Source organism: Pistacia vera, unplaced genomic scaffold (genome assembly GCF_008641045.1).
Source record: "Pistacia vera cultivar Batoury unplaced genomic scaffold, PisVer_v2 Contig281, whole genome shotgun sequence".
NCBI classification, from domain to species: domain Eukaryota; kingdom Viridiplantae; phylum Streptophyta; class Magnoliopsida; order Sapindales; family Anacardiaceae; genus Pistacia; species Pistacia vera.
The window spans coordinates 296,730-312,355 of record NW_022196092.1 but is presented as its reverse complement, the minus strand read 5'-3'; the positions used below and the strand labels follow the sequence as shown (position 1 = coordinate 312,355).

Sequence of the window (15,626 nt, the reverse complement as noted above, 5' to 3'; positions counted from 1 at the left end):
TGTATTATTTTTGTGTATTTTTTTATTTTCATTTTCTTGTATTGTAATTGTTGATTACACTTTTAACCTTGTAATTGCCTATATAAGGCAACTATTCTCCTTGTAAAGTTAGTTCATGAATAAAATGGTTTAACCATTGAGAGAACTTTGTGTTCTTATTGAATTTCTTTATCCAAGTCTTGGCAGGAGATTTGGTGGTGATCGATTCAAGTTGGTGGAGAATTCCTTTATGCTTGAAGTGTTCATTCTTGTCTTAACCTAAAATTGCAAGTAAGTGTGACATTGCTTCCCTAGTTTTGGCCGAATTTGAGCTTGAGTTTAGGGCATTTTTGTGTGTTTTTTGTTGTTGCAATTGGTTGGAATTGGATCAAAAAGTCATACAAAGAGCCATACAAGAGTCAAATCCAGCCCTTGAAATTCATGATTGCCTATTTCTCTCTCTCTTTTTCCCTTCTTTCAGGCTGGATTTGGCCTTTTGTATGCCTCTTAATGCTAGTAATACTCTCAACTTAAATATAATATATTTCAATGAATTAATTGTTCCATGTACAAACTAATGTATAAAAAGTACAAACTTGTGATTCACTCTTCCATTGACATGTCTTCATTTATATTATTAGTAATTAATGAGTTGAATTTTTACATGCCTTTATCCTATCTATTGAAACTCAGCCCAACCCGACTGGTTTAACCGGTTGACCGGGACCCGGGGCCTTCTTTGGGCTAGGTTATCATTTTCAACTGTTTCCAAAATCTCTAATCTGATCGCCAGCGAACTAGGGGCTACCAAATGTCAGGGTTAGAGGGGTTTTGTAGAGTGGAGGCCAGTGGTTCAAGTGGTGGTGTCGATTAATTTTAGCTGCTGAAACAACCAAATTTGGCCGAGAAGTAAAAACCTAATTGTCGTAAGGGTGTGTCTGCTGGATTTCAAACCTAGGATCTAGCCCCTTGACTGAGTGACACCTCGGGTCAGGTTTTAGAATATTGCATTTATCCATTCACTTCCACACACTCAATTTATATAAAGATGTTATACCTCTATTATATCATTATAAAAATATAATTTTAATAATTTAGCTATTTATGACTTTTACAAAAAGAATAACGGATTCAAGTGATCCTACTCTTGGACGACACTTCTTCAAAAGGATTGAGCCTCGTCATGAATTCTCTATGAGTGACCCATGTCCCTTTTGGATATAATAATTGGGTGAGCAATTCTGGTACCCTGTATTTTAGGGACTGGAACCTGGTGGTTCCTAGCAAAAGGAATCGAAAAGGTTCCGATTTTTAAATTCCTAGAACGAAAACCGCATTTCAAGTTCCGATTCCTTACTTGTGTACCCCGTAAAAAATTATTTACCTGATATTATTTTAAAAAATGACAACAACACCAAAGTTTACAAATACACCCCTAATAATTAAGAAAACCTGCATTTAGTAGTTTTCACTTTTGATTACTCATTCATTTGTGTCCAATGTAACTCATAGACCCTATCTCTAGCACTTGAATTCAATCAATTCATCACAATTCCACATAAAATTTAATTAATTAAGTAATCATATATAAATCTATATGTAATGTTAGGATTTTAATTAAATTTCTAATCATTTAATTAAGTATATGCTAATGTAGTAAATTAGTAATGTTTTGTAATGTAATGTTATAATTAATTAAGTAATCATCTATAAATCTATAATTAATATATAATTATTAAATTTCTAATCATTTAATTAAGTAATGTACCAATGTAATAACTACTAATGTTTAAAAATGTTGTTATAATTAACTAAGTAATCATTTAACTATAATGTGATGTTATATTAGTTAAGTAATATTATAAATCTATAATATAATATTATAATTAATTAAATTTTTAATTGTAATTAAAATTATTAATGTTTTTAATGTAATGTTATAATTAATATAATTTCTATCATATATTAAGTAATGAATAATGTGGTAAATTATATTATTTTATGTAAGTTATTTAATTAAGTAATCTTTAACTAGTAATGTACTATGTTTATCAATTTATCATATATAATTAATTAATTACTAATTTATTATAAATATACTTAGAGCTTGATAATTGAAGTAAATAACTAAATATTATTCAATCAAATATAATATTTTATTCAAAATTATTTTTTTAATAACATTAAAACATTTTAATTGGATCATAATTTCAATTATACACTTAATTATCAAAATTTAATATTATAATATATTAAAAAAATTATATGTAAAAATGTTAATATGTATATATATATATATATATATATATTATATATAGAGGAGAGAGAGAGAGAGAGGAGAGAGAGAGAGAGAGAGAGAGAGAAGTATATATGTAAATTGTATATATACTAAATCTTAATGAGGTTATTGTTACTAAAATTTTTTATATGACATCACAACGGTGTCAGTTCCATTTTAATGTTTTTTTTTATATAAATTACAATGGACCCTCCACTCTTTACAGACTTTTGTTTCAATCCCAATTGCAATACAGGTTCCATATTGGATACCTGACCTAGGTTCCAAGACAGGTTTCATCTCGGGTACCCACCCTCGTTTCCAAACAGTTCTATACCGTACCTGCTTCTGATTCTCATCCCATTTCAGTTCCGACACTGTAGAACCAAAACCTACCCACACAATATCGATTCCGGGTAGGTTCCGTTCTACCCACTACCCATGTTCACCAGTAGATATATGTCGTCTTAGATATTAATTTACTCCTTTTCTATTTAAATTTATAAATGTTAAATCTACTATTAATCAATAGTTCAGTGAAATTAAAATCAAAATATTTGTTATTGCATTGTAAACGTTTTGTTATTATATGATTTGGCATACACAAGAGGTTATTATATATTTGGCATACAAAGAGTTTTGAACAATAAAATAATTTGAGGGATATTAAATTTTATCATCTTAATTTAAAGAAAAAAAAAAAACAGTAGTGAATCTAAGATTTATTCCAGTCTACATCAACATTTTTCTATTATTTATGCAATGTTCTTGATTTAAGACCATTTACAAAACATATTTCAGGTTCCACTGCATATTTAATTACTTTCCAAAAATACATATATAAACTACGAAATAACAAAGCTCTACAAGTAGCTCCTACATTCATCCAACACTTGCGGCTGGATTATTTAGACTCCACCAAAATATATTAATATAAACTCATTGATTGATACTCATACGATACCGTACATCCTCCGTCGTCGCCAAATGCTAGTAACAAGTTTGTGACCAAGCTTATAATTCTGCACTGCGATTACAATTGGTTTTAACATTCCATTCTCTTGTTTATGTTCCAGTTTGGTGACAAATGAGATTCCAACCACCCTTCGCTTTCGCTCTTTCACATAATGTATGAATTTCTTCCTAGCATCAGGCACACCAAGGCTAGTCATCGAGAGATTCTTCACTCTCTCAAAACCTTTCGTCATTTGATTCATGGTTATGAGTCCTGACCCGAACCTCCTTGCCAGCCCCAGAGCCTTTCATCTTCTTCTCAAGCACTCACCAATGCTTTCTTACAATCTCATGGTGAAAAAATGCATGCCTAACTCCTTTATGCACCGGAAAGCTTCCCGTACTCTCCTCCGGACTCATATTCCTCTAGCAGCTTTCCTATCTTGTCTTTGACGTCCTCAACTGCCCAACCTGCCTGCCTGCTGCCCCCGCCACCCCAGCCACCTTAGTTATCCGCTCCCCGGAAAGTCTAGCCTTCAGCAATGATTTGGCCATTTGCAGCACTTTGCTCCCGATTGATTCTCGCCCCAAAAACTGGCTTGCAATCTCTTCCAAGTGTAGGGGTGCCAGGACTTCGTCCACCACTGCTCTAGCCAAGAACATTGCGAGGTCGTCGACAACAACTGGGTTGTCGAGAGCAGTGTCATCTGCTGATTCTAGCAACATTAGAAATCCACTGACAACATCATCAGCAGGGAAAGATAAAGATGACAACAGAACAGAAGCCATTTCCTTTTCTCTATTCTTTCGATCCATGGCAAGAGTTATTAGCCTCTTGACAAAGATAGCATTCAGTTCATCAGAAGAACTGCTGTTCTCTGAATCTAGACAACTTCGTACCTCTAAAATGTCACCAGACAAGAAATACTCTTGAATGATTGATTGAGCCTTATTTTTAAAGATTTTACAAGCACTATCTTCTAGCGACCTCTTTCCTGGCTGCAATGAGAGTGATTTCAAAGATGAAGCACACAACCAGCCCTCGGATGCTGCCTTCGAAATCAATGTATACAATATTCCTCTAGCATTTGGTATGTCAAGTGATAAATCATCCACAGTGTCGATAATCCTGTTAAACCCTTTTGTTATTTGGCTAGAATTGATCAAACCTTCTTCAGAAGCTTCCTTCAGCAAATCTAGTAACGATGCTTCAGCTTGGCGTCTCTCCATTGCCATCATAACAGCCCGTTTAACTATTTCGTGGTGAAAAAATGGAACTTTCAATTCTTTGATGCATCTGCAGGCCTCTTTTCTGTCACCGCTCACCACAAACTCAATCAACAAATTGTTCATCCTCTCCTTCACTTCCTCAACTGTCTTAGTCTTGCTACCTCCCCATCGCCTTTCTATAATTTCTGCATGAAGAGGAGCCGTAAGATAACCTTTCTCAGCCCTTTTCAACACTTCAACTCCTTTGGAATCCTTAGGCAAGGAAACCAATGGTTTCTTCAAAAATGCAGGTGGGAGAATGTCATCAACTACAGCTCGAGCTATGAACAATGCTAAAACATCAACCGTATCTGGGATATCAACAATCAAGTCATCTGCAGCTTCCACCAATTTCCTGAATCCTTTGTAAACCTGCGGCGGATCAATGACATCGGCATAAAGAGCAGATAATAGAATAGCAGCCATCTCTTTCTCTTTGTCGTGCCTATCCATAGCAAGAGAGATAAGCTTCTTTACAAAATAGTAGTTATAGCTAGGCATTCCAAGCACTCTCAATTCATTTGCCGTCGAAACAACATCATCAGTGATAAAGTATTCCTCCACAATTACTGTTGCTTTCTTTCTGTACTCATCCAAATCCACAGCTGATCTCCTTACATTTACAAGTTCAAATTCCTGCATCCAAAATAAAGTTTCTTCAATTCTTGAAACTACAACAATAACACATAGTAACAGCCTTGAAAATGGAGAAATCTGAACATAGAAAGATGTACCATTAACTGACTACCTCACTGCTATCATAGTTTGGATCATTCGGGTCAAAAAAATAATTGTCATCTGTATAAAACAATCCTCCCCAGGTACCCTTTCCCCCAGCACCACCTGCATAATTGCATCAATTCAATTAAGAATGAGCTAGAACACCAGGCAAGAAATAAGTAATATGATTATTCTTTTATCAGAATTTCACATTGCCTTACGAGCACGAGGTCTTTCCAGAAACTCCAAAAACAAAACCGAACCAACTGAATCAATACATCTTTATTAATACCATTCCAATCCTATAGATATATGAAAAAACATTGTTCTTTATTTTGGTTTTATGATCTCTAAATTGGGAAGTTCTCTAGCTAGTTCATTCTTAATTATAGGCGTACACGTTTGGAACCAAAACTTCAAAATACAACTCAGGAACAACATTTTCCTAGTTCTACCTTTTTTAGGCCGCCCATCTCTGGGGGAACTTGAACGCCGGTCATACTTGGGAGGACTACTCACTTTGCTTGGACTCCCCTTGATGGGGCTCCACTTTCCTGCGCCATGTGTGCCATGTGCCTTCGGAGACCTTGGGGACTTCGGAGACCTCGGGGACTTGGGTGACCTTGAGGACTTCTGTGACCTTGGAGATTTCGGAGACGTAGAGATATTCAATGTCTTAACTGATACAGTATTTGTACCCTCCGAAGCAGAACCACCGTTGAACTCCATCACACACCAACCCTAATCACCTACACATATGTGAATCTGCATAGACTAGTCAGAAATGAAGAAAAAACGAAATCTGCTTATTCTCCAATATGCTTGGATCTAAATGAACTAACTGAAACAAAATTTTCTAACCCAAAATTGACAAGAGTTACCACAAAATTGTAGAATGCAATGGAAAAAGGCAACAATTAAACCAACCCAGGGAAAACTTAGGGACCCAGAGGGTCAAATTTTTTTCGTCTACATTACACAATCTAAACCAAACATTCCCAGAACATCTTTTTTCTCCCCACAAAAACATAAATAGAAAATGCTTCAAAACATCACTGAATAAAAATCACGATTAACCTTAAAAACAAAAATAAAAAACAAAGCAATAATAAATCTGAAACTATGATATTATTCTCCAATATGCTTTGTATGGTTAATCTAATAGAATCTCACCAATGCATCAAAGAGAAATAACAGTGACTGAAACAACGTTTAACAAGACTTCCCACAAACATTCCCATTTTTTTTTTTTTTTTTCTAAAAACATTTTGTAGAATCAAGATTAACAAATGCTCGTAAATTGCAAGAAAAGTCTGAACAAACTTACCAAAAGCCAAGCTAAAATCACTTGGTTTAGTTGAATAGATTATCGCCGGAGCGACACGGCACGCCAGCGATTGAAGAATGGTAAAGGTGGATGGAGGGGAAGAAGAATTTAAGGGAAAGCAATGGGAGATGGGGTGTGAAGAATTTTGGTAAGTTAAAAGAGAGAAGGTTAAGAGTGAAAAGTAGATTGTTGCAGAATAGTAGTTTAAATCTGTTATGAGTGAACGAATTACAGTAAAAATGCTAGGCTGAGAGAGTCTCGTTTTCTGCCTTTTGATACGGGAAAAAGCCCGCGAAATTCGTCAGTCAAGTAACTGTTTTTAATTCACTGTCTTCTCATAATCTCTTCTACAACTGTGTTACATTACATTACATCAACATTATATATATAATTTTAATTTATTTATTTCTCTAATAACTTTATGAAAGAAAAAAAGGTTTATATAGGTTTTTTGAGGAATAATTTATCTCAATAATTGTTTCACTTAACCAACTTTAATAGATTTAAACAAAATGCCTTTAAAATGATAGTTGATTTGTTATTTTTGACATACTTGTCAGCTTATTGTTGAGTGAATCACCATCTATATATATATATATATAAAGTTGAATATCAATGCAAGTAGAGGTGGAACAAATGGGCCGGGTTAGGCGGGTCAACCCTAACCCAGCCCACATGCAACCCCTAGGCGGGCTGAGTTGTTATATGGAAACCCGGCGACTTGGCGGGTTGCTTTTTTTTTTAAAAAAAAAAGAACCCGCCAACTCGCCGGGTTGACCCGCGGGTTGGCCGAAAAAAATACAAAATTAATTTTTTTTTTCCAGATACCCCTTTTACCCTTGAAATATAGCCGTTTTATAGCAGTTGGAGAGGTCTTTTTCGTCATTTTCTTTTCCCATTTTTTTTTTCTATAAATAGGCCCTAAACTCTTATATTTTCTTACATCCCAAATTCTCTCATTTTCTCTAATCTCTATTGAAATCTCTCAATTATTCTCTTTGTTGTCAATTTGCTCTCATTTTAATTTTTATTAGTTTTTGCAATTTTCAATTCATATTTCCAATTCTCCTTCTTTAATTTTGTATTTCTTCTATATCAAATTTTTTTTTTTAACTATAATGGATAGATATTTCCATCCCATCAATTCCGATGATGAAGGAAACTACTATCCTAGTCCCCTTGAATTTACTAACATAAATGCAGTAGATTCAAATAGTCCTGCTTTCCCAATCTCAAAATATGATACACATCATAATGTTCCCCCGATTCCTCCCCATGCTGCTACAGCTCCCAGTGGTTCTAGAAGTCGTCCTCGTAATCGTCGTCCACGTCCAACTTCATCTTAAGCTGAAGTGGGTTCATCAACTACTGTTGAAACCGACGACAGACACACATTAGACGTTTGGGTACATTTCAATAAGTTTTACGAGACAGAAAATGGAGTTCAAGTGAAAAAAGCAAGATGCAAGTATTGTGGAAATATTTATAAAGCTGATTCAGGTAATGGTATTAGTACTTTAAAAAGGCATGCTAATAAACATATTACTCAACATGGAAATAGAGAAATCAATCAAACTCAAATAACTAATATGGGTACTACTTGACGTTATAATTCTGATATATATAGGGAACAATTGGCTTTATATATTGTTGCAACTAATCAACCTATTAATATGGCTGAAGATAAATATTTTGAAAATTTTATTAAAAACTCATTTTTTCCAAGATTTAAAAGTTATTCTAAAACTGCAACTAGAAATGATTTAATAAAATTGTTTGGGAAAATGAAATTAGAATTAAAAAATAAAATACATAGTTGTCATGTTAGTGTGACTCTAATTGCCGATATTTAGAGTGGTAGAGCTAAATAAGATTATATTTGTGTGACTAGTCATTATTTTGATAACGAATATAAATTAGATAAATCTTTATTAGGATTTAGATTAATGGATCTGGATCATAGTGGTCAACTAATTTATAATAAAATTGTTGAAGTTTTAGAAGATTATGATGTTATTAATAAAGTGATAAGTTTAACTTTAGATAATGCAAGTGTTAATAGTACAGCTATAGGTTTTTTTTTTTTTAAATTAATTATCCTTTTTATAACAATTTGAAGTTTTTTCACCAACGTTGTGCATGTCACATTATTAATTTAATTGTGAAAAGTTGTATGAAAACAATTAGAGATAATATTGATAGAATTAGGGATTCTTTAGCTTGGATTACTAGTAGTAATAGAAGAAATGCTGAATTTCAGGATGCTTGTATAAAATCAAATATGTCTTCTAGAACTTTTGCATTAAGATGGAATAGTACTTATTTAATGCTTGATTCATGTTTACCTTATGCAAATTTCATTAGTTATTTTGTAGCAAATAATAGAGGTTCTCATTATTTGGTAGAAAATGATTGACATATAGCTAAAATATTTCATTCTTTTCTTAAAATTTTTTACCAATCCACTTTACAACTTTCTGATGTGTATTATTCTACTAGTTCATTGGTAATACATACACTTAAAAAATTTCAAAGTTATTTAGAAAAAACAAAAACAATGAAATTTTAGGGGGACTAATAAAGGCAATGGAATTTTTTTTTTTTTAAAATATTGGAAACCCATTCTTTTTCTTTATTGTTTAGGTGCGATATTTGATCCTAGAATTAAAGTAGCAGGTTTAGAAAATGGTTTAGACACATTAACTGAAAATTTACAAAACGAAGCATATGTCAATTAACTAGGAGAGGTAAGAGAGTGTCTTGCAAAGGTATATTTTCAATATGAAAACAGGTATGGGAACCCGCAAAGAGGCAAAATACCCAAGGAAGTTACATCAGAAGAAACAAATGAAGACTTCTACTCCTGGAGTGCATTTAATAGGCCGAAAAGAACCCAAACCCGAAGCACAACCTCCTCTTCAGAGGCACCAACAATGAATATACTGTCCTCCATGCAGTCATAGAGTAATGAGCTTCAACAATATTTGGGAACCCTCGAAATGTTACTAGCACATCCACAACAAAGAGCTAACTTTGATGTCTTAGAATATTGGAAAACCAGAAAATGTATTTTTCCGGTATTATCAAGACTTGCCTTTGATGTTTTCGTTGTTCCTGTCTCAACCGTCTCATCCGCACAAACATTTAGTACAAGTGGAAGAATTTTAAATGAAAGGAGGACTAAACTTTCACAAAAAATGATTAAAGTCCTCACATGTCTTCGAGATTGGGAACAGTCGTGCCATCAAGATCAATACGAGGTTGTCAACAATACTTTAATAGAATCATTTCAATTTTGTAATATAGATGATACGGATGAGGGAGGTCTTAGTCAACCCCCAAATTAGTTGTTTTGTAAATTGTAACTTGTAACTTGTAAATTAATTGTCAATTATTGCACTCTTTTTTCTTTACCAAGTTTTTCTCCCATTGGGTTTTTCTTGGTGAGGTTTTTAACGAGGCAATAATTGTTGTAATTTCTTATTTTATTTTTTGATAAATGAATAAATCTAATTTTTCTTATATTACAATTTTATTGTATTAAAATTGAATTAATATTTGAAATGTTAACAAAAAAAAAAAATTTAATTTAATTGAATTATTGATATTTGAAAAGCTAACTAAAAACAATTACACAAAACAAAATTAAATAAAAAATTAAATTAAAAAAAAAGTGGGGGGCTAACCCGGCCCAACCCGCCCCGTAGCATAAACCGCCGGGTTAGGGTTGGTAGGCTGGGCCGGGCCAGCCAACCCTAACAAGTGGCGGGCCGGGTTAGGCCCAACCCACCAAAACCCCTAACCCATAGCAGGCCGGGCCGGGCGGGTTACTTTTCCAACGTTAAATGCAGGTTATTTGCCATGTGGTACATTTTGGAACTCATAGAATTGTTCTATTTTGACACATAGGATTTGTGGTTGTCATTTGGTTGAATTTTATTGGTGATAATGTAAAGAGAGATTAATTGTTGCATTGGTATTTCAAATCCAAAGGTAAAAGCATACCTATTTGAGTGACACCTCTAACACTTTTTTCTTTTCTTTTCTTTTTTAAGCTCTAAAATTGCTTTATTTTGGAGCTCTAGAATTGCTCTCTCATGCCACGTTGGATGTGTGGTTAATGAGATATTTTTAGTTTAAGATTAATTGGTGAGTGAATCACCTCTATATATATATATATAAAGTTGAATATCAATGCAAGTAGAGGTGGAACAAATGGGCCGGGTTAGGCGGGTCAACCCTAACCCAGCCCACATGCAACCCTAGGCGGGCTGAGTTGTTATATGGAAACCCGGCGACTTGGCGGGTTGCTTTTTTTTAAAAAAAAAAGAACCCGCAACTCGCCGGGTTGACCCGCGGGTTGGCCGAAAAAAATACAAAATTAATTTTTTTTTCCAGAACCCCTTTACCTTGAAATATAGCCGTTTATAGCAGTTGGAGAGGTTTTTTGTCATTTTCTTTTCCCATTTTTTTTTTCTATAAATAGGCCCTAAACTCTTATATTTTCTTACATCCCAAATTCTCTCATTTTCTCTAATCTCTATTGAAATCTCTCAATTATCTCTTGTTTGTCTTAATTTGCTCTCATTTTAATTTATTAGTTTTTGCAATTTTCAATTCTATTTCCAATTCTCCTTCTTTAATTTTGATTTTTCTATATCAAATTTTTTTTTTTAACTATAATGGATAGAATTTCCATCCATCAATTCCGATGATGAAGGAAAACTATCCTAGTCCCCTTGAATTTACTAACATAAATGCAGTAGATTCAATATCCTGCTTTCCCAATCTCAAAATATGATACACATCATAATGTTCCCCGATTCTCCCATGCTGCTACAGCTCCCAGTGGTTCTAGAAGTCGTCCGTAATCGTCGTCCACGTCCAACTTCATCTTAAGTGAAGTGGGTTCATCAACTACTGTTGAAACCGAGACAGACACACATTGACGTTTGGGTACATTTCAATAAGTTTTACGAGACAGAAAATGGAGTTCAAGTGAAAAAAGCAAGATGCAAGTATTTGTGAAATATTATAAAGCTGATTCAGGTAATGGTATTAGTACTTTAAAAGGCATGCTAATAAACATATTACTCAACATGGAAATAGAGAAATCAATCAAACTCAAAAACTAATATGGGTACTACTGACGTTATAATTCTGATATATAGGGAACAATTGGCTTTAATATGGTTCCTAGTTCTACCTTTTTTAGGCCGCCCATCTCTGGGGGATCTTGAACGCCGGTCATACTTGGGAGGACTACTCACTTTGCTTGGACTCCCCTTGATCGGGCTCCACTTTCCTGCGCCATGTGTGCCATGTGCCTTCGGAGACCTTGGGGACTTCGGAGACCTCGGGGACTTGGGTGACCTTGAGGACTTCTGTGACCTTGGAGATTTCGGAGACGTAGAGATATTCAATGTCTTAACTGATAAAGTATTTGCACCCTCCGAAGCAGAACCACCGTTGAACTCCATCACACACCAACCCTAATCACCTACGCATATGCGAATCTGCATAGACTTGTCAGAAATGAAGAAAAAACGAAATCTGCTTATTCTCCAATATGCTTGGATCTAAATGAACTAACTGAAACAAATTTTTCAAACAAAATTGTAGAATGCAATGGAAAAAGGCAACAATTAAACCAACCCAAGGAAAACTTAGGGACCCAGAGGGTCAAATTTTTTTCTTCTACATTACACAATCTAAACCAAACATTCCCAGAACATCTTTTTTCTCCCCACAAAAACATAAATAGAAAATGCTTCAAAACATCACTGAATAAAAATCACGATTAACCTTAAAAACAAAAATAAAAAACAAAGCAATAATAAATCTGAAACTATGATATTATTCTCCAATATGCTTTGTATGATTAATCTAATAGAATCTCACCAATGCATCAAAGAGAAATAACAGTGACTGAAACAACGTTTAACAAGACTTCCCACAAACATTCCCATTTATTTTATTTTTTTCTAAAAACATTTTGTAGAATCAAGATTAACAAATGCTCATAAATTGCAAGAAAAGTCTGAACAAACTTACCAAAAGCCAAGCTAAAATCACTTGGTTTAGTTTAATAGATTATCGCCGAAGCGACACGGCACGCCAGCGATTGAAGAATGGTAAAGGTGGATGGAGGGGAAGAGGAATTTAAGGGAAAGCAATGGGAGATGGGGTGTGAAGAATTTTGGTAAGTTAAAAGAGAGAAGGTTAAGAGTGAAAAGTAGATTGTTGCAGAATAGTAGTTTAAATCTGTTATGAGTGAACGAATTACAGTAAAAATGCTAGGCTGAGAGAGTCTCGTTTTCTGCCTTTTGATGCGGGAAAAAGCCCGCGAAATTCGTCAGTCAAGTAACTGTTTTTAATTCACTCTCTTCTCATAATCTCTTCTACAACTGTGTTACATTACATTACATTAACATTATATATATAATTTTAATTTATTTATTTCTCTAATAACTTTATGAAAGAAAAAAAGGTTCATATAGGTTTTTTGAGGAATAATTTATCTCAATAATTGTTCCACTTAACCAACTTTAATAGATTTAAACAAAATACCTTTAAAATGATAGTTGATTTGTTATTTTTGACATACTTGTCAGCTTATTGTTAAGTGACACCTATGACACTTTTTTCTTTTCTTTTCCTTTTTTATCTCTAAAATTGCTTTATTTTGGAGCTCTAGAATTGCTCTCTCATGCCACGTTGGATGTGTGGTTAATGAGATATTTTTAGTTTAAGATTAATGAATACCCATGCGGGTTTATTCGTCATGAATATCTATGTGCGTTGTTCGTCATATGACACATTTTGGAAGCTCTATAGTTGCTTCATTTTGACAAATTAGATTGACAAGCCAATCAAATTGCTCTATCTTGACACGTTGGATTGGTATTTATTGATCCATCTATAATTATTAATTAATTAAAAAATGGGATTTGTGTTAATAATTAATAATAATAATAATACAGTTGCATTGCATTAGCATTCCAAAGATGTGTATTAATAACAAGTATACAGGTGTATTGGATTGCTATTACTAATCGTGGTTTAATGACATTTGTCTAGGATTGCTATCTATAATTATATTGGTGCATTGTATTGACATTGGAAAACTTTCTTCGTATTTAATTGCATTGGTATTCAGAAGGTCTAAATAAGGGGTTATAAAAGGGGCTCATGTTCAGTTGTGTATCATCGCAATTTGTTAGTTGGCGTCAACAATACATCTGGTCTTTTGTTAATTGTTTACATGTTATTTTAGTTTGTGTGCATTTTGATCAATGGTTTCTTGTTCATGTATGTTTTTGTTGTTGTTTACAGGTCAGAGATTCATGAATTAGCATGGAATAAAGGCAAGACGTCGGATTGATACTGTCAAATGAGTTGTTATTTTGATTTGTTCTTCTGAACTGAAAGTATATCTTCTAAGTATTTTATTGCGAAATTGTAAGTATGTCTCCCAACTATTTTAACAGTTATTGTTAGATTTAATGATTGTTTTTGTTCAGCCAATTTATTTGAATGATTGATTGTGTTATTCCTTCCGAACGGTAAGTGTTTTCCTTGATAATTTTAATATGAATATTAATTAACTTTTGTTGTTTCCGTTTTTTAGGTACCAGTTTTTATACGAATCGATAATTGTTCCTTAACAATGTTAACACAAAGATCGATTACATTTTGTTATGTTTGTTTTCAAGGAAATGAGGATTTGTGTTATTATTTTTTTTGGTAGAGTCATTGATTCGGTGCATCTCTTCTGCCGATTGACCGGCATAAAATGTGAATTCGTTGATTTTGTTTTCAGGTTCCAGGGAAAAAAGTTGACGTGTTTATACAATGGCCAATGTGTTCCATACCAAGTTGTTTTTATTAAGTCTTCGGTAAGGCCATTGATTTGCTATGTCTGTGGTTGCAATCGATTAGCATGAATTATATGCTCACTGATGTTTGCTGATTTTATTTTCAGCTTACAGTTTAGGCCAAACAATGAGTATTTGTTGTTGGTATGTTCATGTGAGGGGCAATTAGTTTATCCCTGTATTGTTGATGCTGAGTAACATTAAACGTTCATGGTTTGTACTTTGTCTAAAGATTAAGCATTGTTTTTTCAGTCATGCTATTTGATTGTTTCGGCTGATATGTAAGCATTTGTTTTGGGACTGAGCTACATAAAACATTTATGGATTGTTTTATGTTAACAAGACTTGTGTAAGTATTGTTTTTGCTAACTCTGTTCTCAGGTGACACGATCGGTCCTCAACTATCATCAAATTGTGATGCTCGGTGCATTGTTGTCACAGGGTGGCAAAATCCGATAGTAATTGAGGTTCGATTTTGTGATTTATGAATGGAATGTTATTGTATCGGATTTGGTCATTGTGGATGTCCACGTTTCGTGTTATGGGAGTGTCATGGTTAGTATCCCGGTATGATGGCGATGGTGATTCAGAGATTTAGTTATTCCGGGTTTGGTGTTGCTAGATTATGGTAGTTGTTATTGTGCAAGTTATTTTTCCTGCATGAACATTTGCGGTTTGACGTTTGATGATGTAAAGATTTGTTGGTTGTAGTCAATATACAGTGATTTTGATGTATTCAACTATATGTGTCCCAATCATCTATGTATTTATTAATACTTAGGCAATATATCAAAGATGTGCTTTCTGGATCATGATATCTTATGCAATGAATTATAACAAACAAATTGCCAAGCAAATCATGCAGCCCAATTATGGATGATGATTTTTTACTTCTTTTCTCAGTATGTGTGCATTGCATTGGCATCCAAAAGGTCTAACCATCTTAACGTTCTTATAATGTTTTTTAAGTTGTAGGTTTAACAAAATCTTTACTATCATTTCCTTTGGTCTTGTGCCAATGAAATATTCCTAAAGTGACCAATATAGGAACATATAGGATTGTATCAAGGTATCCAAATTCTGATCAAATTCATGGTTTGGCAGTGTTCCGAGAAAAGTTATAACAACTTATAAATGCAACCAATCATATCCTGATAATGGTTCAGCAATGGAATGTAGACGATAAGTTGTGGATCGGTATTTGCTCTATTATCATTCTATA

At 33.8% G+C, this 15,626-nt stretch overlaps 1 pseudogene; it reads right to left on the bottom strand.

Annotated features, from left to right (window-relative positions):
• Positions 1–3,210: 3,210 nt before the first annotated feature.
• Positions 3,211–12,639, bottom strand: LOC116134038 (annotated as a pseudogene).
• Between the last annotated feature and the right edge of the window lie 2,987 nt (positions 12,640–15,626).